This window comes from Vespa velutina, chromosome 1 (assembly GCF_912470025.1).
Source record: "Vespa velutina chromosome 1, iVesVel2.1, whole genome shotgun sequence".
Lineage (NCBI taxonomy): Eukaryota > Metazoa > Arthropoda > Insecta > Hymenoptera > Vespidae > Vespa > Vespa velutina.
In genome coordinates, this window is record NC_062188.1 from 3197008 (window position 1) to 3204507 (window position 7500).

The following is a 7500-nucleotide window of genomic DNA, read 5'->3' on the forward strand; positions in this document are numbered from 1 at the left end:
ATAATAATAATTAATTCGAAATATAATCTCGAAGGATTTTTAGAATGAAGTCTGATTAATATTATTATTAAAAACATTATTTATAAACATTCTTAAATTCACGTACCCCCCCCCCCCCCCCCCACGCATATACGCGTTGTACGATATTAAAAACACTAATGAATAATAATAATAATAATAATAATTAATTAGAAACATAAATCTGATTAATAATACGATTCTGATTAATAGTATTAATTTTTTTTTAATTATTCATTAAACGTTCTCAATTAATGTACCACAATACGCACGAATGAATAATAATAATAATTAATTTCGAAGTATCTAATCTTTGAGGAATTAAAAAAAAAAAAAAAAAAAAAAAAAAAAAAAAAAAAAACAAAAGGAAATTTCGATTAACCGTACAATGGATAAACAGTTGTTAAATAAAAAAAGAAATATCATAATTTGTCTACGTATAAAAATCATATATATAAAAAGAAAAAAAAAAGAAAAAAAAAAAAAAAAAAAAGAAAAAAGAAAAAGAAGAAAAAGAAAAAAGAAAAGAAAAAAACAAAAATCGATCATCGGGGAATGCAAAAGAAGATCTATAAGAAGTACGAGTTTACGAGTTCTTTATTATGCAGATAACTTATAACTCGTGATTTCGCGTTATCACTGCCTGTCAAATCTAATAACCGTCGTTGCTGTGTACTACCGTGTGTCGTGCGTAAAGAGAATGGAAACACTGAGTTTACTCATCGTAGTCGTTGTGGCATAGTGCCAGTGGTGCTCAAAAGCATTAACAACGACCGCTAAGAAACGTGTTTCTCGTTGAGGCGTTTTTTCTTACATCAACACACGTAAATATATATTGGTATAAGAAAATATATATATATATATATATATATATATATATATATATACACGTTTATATGAATAAACGTTTCTCGCTCGTGTACACACTTTCCTTCCTGAATTCGTTCGTTCCACATACCGTAGTAACAACGATTTCAGATATGCTAATCGCTCGTTACGGTAACACCGAGCACGACTTTCTGCGCCATCGTGAAAACCAAAATTTCGTAATATACCATGTCGATTAATATTTCGTAGTAAGAGACCCACACTATACACGGGGCGGAGGAGGCGGGGGGGGGGGGGTCGGAGGGAGATTTAGAAAGAATATTAAAAGTAAAAAAAGGTAAAAAGAATTATAAGGAAAAAGAAAAAGTAGAATCTTTCACTCTATCTCCGTCTCTCTCAAACGGACATACACACATACACACACACACACACACACACATTCACATCCATACACATATCATGCACGCAACATACGCAAGCGCAAGCGCGAACAAGGACACGTGCAACGAAAGAAAAAAAATGGAAACTCGTGAAAAATTTCTTTGAATTGCAGTCATAAGAAAGAGAAAGAGAAAAATGGATAAAAAGAGAGGAAGAGAGAAAGAGAGAGAGAGAGAGAGAGAGAGAGAGAGAAAATGTTTTTATCAAGCCTATGGAAATACATATATACATAAATATATACTCTTTCCTTTTTTTTTCTTCTTTTTTTTCTTTTCTTTCTCTCTCTCTCTCTCTCTCTCTCTCTCTCTTTCTCTCCCTTACTTTTCATAGGGTAACTTTTACCGCAGATTTTGCATGTACACATTGTACGTGATAAAGTAGACGCATACGCATATAGAGAGGATAGATATAGGACTGTGCAAAAGAACAGAGAGGAGAAGAACGACGTATGCGTTACAATCGGTACCTTCTCGACCCACTTTTTCTGAGAAAGGCCCGACCTCGCTTTTCTCCCGGTTTGTAGCGGCAGATACGCGCCACTTTTCCTCGCGTCCTCGTGTTCTATGCAGCGTGACGTTAGCAGATGTAACACCGTGAAACCTCTGGCCGGGTATATACCGCTAATGGCACTCGCGAGAAACATCCGACTGACGAACGCAGGAGTCTTTACTTATACACGTGCGCGCTAATTACAAACGACAACGATCATGACGACAATCATGACGACGATGACGACTATAACGACGTCCATGACGACGATGACGACGTCCATGACGACGATGACGATAATGACGCCCATGACGATGATGACGACGTCCATGACGACGATGACGACAATGGCGATGACGACAACGAGTGGAAAATTAGATCCGTTTCTTTCTCTTTCTCTCTCTCTCTCTCTCTCTCTCTCCCTCTTTCTTTTCATAAAGAAAGAAAGAAAAAAATATAAAGATAAATAAGGGAGAAAAAACATGAAAGAATTCGATAACAATTAAATAGAACAATAGGAATCTCGATCGGATAAGTTTTCTATCTCTTTTTTGTGCAACATCGATAAATGTTGTTACGAAATGTCAAGGATGATTTGAACTTTAACCCTCGAAAAATGCAAAATCCTTTGACACGCCTTCAATTGTTGAAAAAGAAAGTGTAGGTCTATCATATATGCATACCTAATGTATGTATGTATCTATGTATCTCTGTATCTCTGTATGTATTTGTATATGTGTGTATGTGTGTTTAATTATTTGTATCAATTGAAAAACCAAAAAAAGTAATAATAATAATAATAATAATAATAATAATAATAATAATAATAATAATAATAATAATAATAATAATAATAATCAGAACGATTCATATTCGTTATCTTCGATCCAATCTAACAAATTATGTATAATATACATTTACATATACATACATATATATATATATATATATATATATACATACTTAAAACTATCTTTGTAATTTTTTCTTTTTCTTCTTCCTTTTTTTTCGTTTCTTTCTTAAATACCAAATCCTTTTTTTTACACTGTCTTCCTCTTTTTATTTTTCTTTTTCTTTTTTTGTTTCTAACGCAATATCGCTTAGCTTGCCAGGCAATAAATATTTTTTGTTCGCGATAACACAGTGTATCGGTGTAATAGCACTTGGTGGATCTGCAGCCGGTGTGAGCCAACGTTAAATGGACGTTACAAGGAGTAGTATTGTGTCGTGTTACCCGCAAGGTTACCACCATCCATCACAATTTATGACGCTTTCTGTATATCCTTACGTCAGTGGAAAGGAGAGAGAGAGAGAGAGAGAGAGAGAGAGAGAGAGAGAAAAGGGGGGAGTTAAAAAGACAGAGAGAAACTCGCAATGCAATACTACCAGGTGGAAGAGAATTGCTCGAAGGTTGATCACCACCGATCAGCTGATCGTCTCGTCCCTCAACGTTCCGTACATTAACCCTTTGCGATCTTACGTCGTACCTGACTCGACATCTTTCTAATACGTGATACATAAAATTTGTGTGTCTCTATGTGCGTACGTGTGTATGTTTGTGTGTGTATGTGCATATTTCGAAAAATAAAAAAAAATAAAAAAAGAAATATAAAAAAGAAAAAAAATATTATGAAATACATATGTCAGAAAATTTTTATGAAAATTAATATCATTTAATTAAAATATTGGATCGTTATATTATATATATATATATATATTGCGTTGGTCAAGAAATAATTTTGTAATTTTTAATATCGTATCGATTCAAACATATACATGTTCATTCGTGATTTTTGAAAAATCCATTACAATTTATTTTCGAGACTTTTCGAAACTTTTTTCTTTCTCTTTTTTTTCTTTTTTCTTATTCTAATCGTAAATAAATTCGCAGTACTTCGTGATTTTATATTTTAAATGAAAAATGCTCATTGAAAATAAAATCTTTCAAGGGAAAGGAATGATGATAAAAAAAAGAAAATAAAAAAAAAAAAAGAAAGAAAAAGACGAATTACCTAAAACACAAAAAACAAATGTCCTAACTTTTGATGCATCGTATGATTAAAAATTCTTATGTCACTTATTTACAAGAACTCCGGATATCTTTATATTAAATGGATTTATTGAATGAAATTATCGAAGGTACTCATTTTTACGAACATATTTATTGTTTCCTCTTCTCATTTTTCAATTTATGCGGGTAGCTTGTATAAAAAAGCATAAAGTGTTCTTATATATATATATATATATATATATATATATGTATATATATATTTACTCGCATAACTACCCTTTGTCGGGCACCTTATTCAATGAACAAAAGATCAGTAACGGATATAGCTTTCAAGGGGCTCGTGAGGTGTTAGAAATCTTTCGAGACCCTTTCCTCTATTAAAGTAAATCAATTATCTACAATATAAGTATAATACATACGTATATATTCATTTATGTATATATTTTTTTTTTTCGATTCGAATGTCTCTCCACAGTTTTTGACAAATTGAAAAATATATTGTTCAAACTACAATTATAATCACAAATATATAATAGAAATAAAAATGATACGAATGTTCATTAATATCAAATGAAAAAATTTTGTAAATATTATATATCACAATATAATATTTATATCATCGTATATATATATATATATGTGTGTGTGTGTATGTGTGTGTTTGTGTTTGTATGTGTGTGATGTATATGAAGATTTCTATTATGTGGGACTCGAAACGATCGTCTTTCAACGCTTTCACGTAAAATACTTTCCTGCAAATGAATACAATTTCCGTCGATCGAAAGCTATAATACGTGTATCAATACGATCGATAAAATGTTAATCACTTTCGAAACGTGCCTCTAATGGTGCCTCTAATGTTTTCCTCGTTATATTCTAACTTCTAATGATATACATACACACATACATACACACGTACACACGTATATTATAATAAATAGTTCTTACGATATAATATTTTACGAGATCGTTTTGTAAACACTCTCTCTCTCTCTCTCTCTCTCTCTCTCTCCCTCCCTTTCTCTCTCTCTCATTTTCTCTCGAGCACAATGGAAAGTAAACGCGAAACTAAGAACACGAATTTCGACGGGAGAATACGAATGAAGAAATCCCCCTGTGTCGTTTCAGGATATTGTTTATAAATTCGGAAAAGAACAGAGTACTGTGGAAAGTCAAGAATGCATTTTTTAAAGCGAATTCGATCGTACGCACATAAAATGCATATACGTGTGCGTGTAAATATGAATGTGTATATGTATGCGTATGTGTTATGTGTCACGAACTTAAAAATAAAGTCGGTCTTTATGTGCGATACTGCAGTGATTCGAATCCTCTTTTCGACGGTACGACGAATATATTAATCGAATTTTAAATCCAAAAATAAAAGAGAGAGAGAGAGAGAGAGAGAGAGAGAAAGAGAGAGGGAGAGAGGGAGAATATAAATAAAAAAAATTAATAATACACAATTAACCATTCGATATCTATGCGTATAACAAAAAATGAAAGATATCGAGGGGCGGGAGTCGGGGGGATGGGGATTGAGAGGGAGAGGGATAAAAAAAAAAGAAAAGAAAAAAAGAAGTATGAAAATGTAATACAATTCATATCGACGTATAAAATATTCTTATCAAAGTAAAATATTACTTTGAAAATTTCTGATTAGACCGAAAGTCGATACCTGTAACCTATCGATATTATTACAAAAGTAACCACGTTTATGAGGTTATCGTGGAAAATCATTTTCGAAAGATTCCCGATCAAAGTTTCTTCCCCCTCACTATCCTCGACGAATATTTTAATTCAATTTTAAATGGAAACAAAATAGAAGAGAGAGAGAGAGAGAGAGAGAGAGAGAGAGAGTATAAATAAAAAGAAAAAAAAAGAAACAACAAAAACAAAAAGAAAAGAAAAGGAAAGAAAGAACATACAAAATTAACCGTTCGATATCGATGCATATAACAATAAATAAAAGATATTGAGGGACGTAATATAATTCGTATCTCACGTAAAATATTACTTTGAAAATTTCTGGTTAGGGCAGAAGTCGATACGTGTAACATATCGATATTATTACAAAGTAACCATGTTTACGAGGTTATAGTGGAAAACCATTTCGTAAAGGTTCCCGTACGTTAACGAAATAAAACCAAATGTATATTATAAAGAATTTTGTATAAACACATACGCAAACACACACAGGCACACACAGACATCTCTCTCTCCCTATGTGTGTGTGTGTGTGTGTGTATTGTATGTATGAACACATAGATAGATAAAAGATTGGCTGAACGGTGGAAGACGATAAAAGGGCCTGTTCGATCGCAAATTGCGATGCGGTGTGCACACCGCATCGAGGCATCCTTTTTGATAAGAGTGTGCACTTATATATGTATCTACGTATACATACATATATGCATATATATATATATATATATATATATATATATATATGTACGTATGATATGTATGTATGATTAGAGCCGAGTCAGCGCGTTCGTGGCAATTGTGTTTTTGCGCACGATGGAATTCGAGTAGAATGACAACGACAATGACGATAACAGGCACGAGAAGGACAAAAAGAAAAAGAAGAAGTAAGAGAAGGAGGAAGAGGAGGAGAAGGAGAAGAAGAAGAAGAAGGAGAAGAAGAAGAAAAGAAAAGAAAAGAAGGGCGAGGACGAGGTCGGTGTTCCGGGTGTTCTCGCCTACCATCGCGAGTGATTGACTGACTGGCACGCGCCTGCCTGCCAGCCTGCCTTCCTTCCATTTCGCAATGATTGCAACGAATGTGAGCTTGGCTCGTGGAAAGTCGCGACGTTGAAAAAAAATCACGATCTTATTTCAAGCTTGCTCACGCACCAGAGCCTAACAGAAGAGATATACTCTATACCGACTGATACTTATCTTTACAAATCCCTACGTATACATATTGTATATAAGCGTAATCTATACGCTTATAGATACATATGTATGTGCATATGTGTGCGTAAACTCTGCTTATAAATGTTTATTATAGCGGGGGAGAGAAAGAGAGAGAGAGAGAGAGAGAGAGAGAGAGGGAGAGAGAGGATGATAGTGTGTATATGAAAGAAAAAAAGAGAGAGGGAGAGAGAGAGAGAAACATATGTTTTGTGTCTCATATTCTATCGGTTCATTCTAATAAGAGAGAAAGAGAAAGAGAAAGAGAGAGAGGAGAGGGGGAAAAGAAAAGGTAAAAAAGAAATATACAAGCGAAATATATTTATCATAAATTTAAGTCGAATTTAAAAATAATTTTGATTTTCTGCGAGATTCTGTTCGTATGTTGAAAAGAAAAGGAAAAAGAAAAAAAGAAAAGGAAAGAGAAAATATTCATACATATACATACACACACATTTATATATGTATATATATACACACACTTTATCTTGCTTTTCTTATTTATACTTTCTTTCTTTTTTCCAATTTACTTTTCATTGTTTCTTTTTTTTTTTTTTTTTTTTTTTTTTTTTTGATAAATAAATAAATAAGAATATACGTGTCTCCGTTCTTTTCTTTTGTTATTTCATTTTTATCACTTGCGTATGTGTGCATATATGTATAATAGAAATTTAAAAGACCATACAAATAATTATTGTACATCATTGTAATTGGATCGTCGTGATAAAAATAAAAATAAAAGAAAGAAATGTAAAACATGTGAAAAAAGAACAAACAAACAAACAAACAAAAAAATA

The 7500-nt window shown here is 32.6% G+C and overlaps 1 protein-coding gene across 6 annotated transcripts in view; it reads right to left on the minus strand.

Annotated features, from left to right (window-relative positions):
- Positions 1-7500, minus strand: part of LOC124951510 (zinc finger protein 395-like) — a 104502-nt gene that overhangs the window by 77991 nt on the left and 19011 nt on the right. The gene's annotated exons all lie outside the window — the stretch shown is intronic.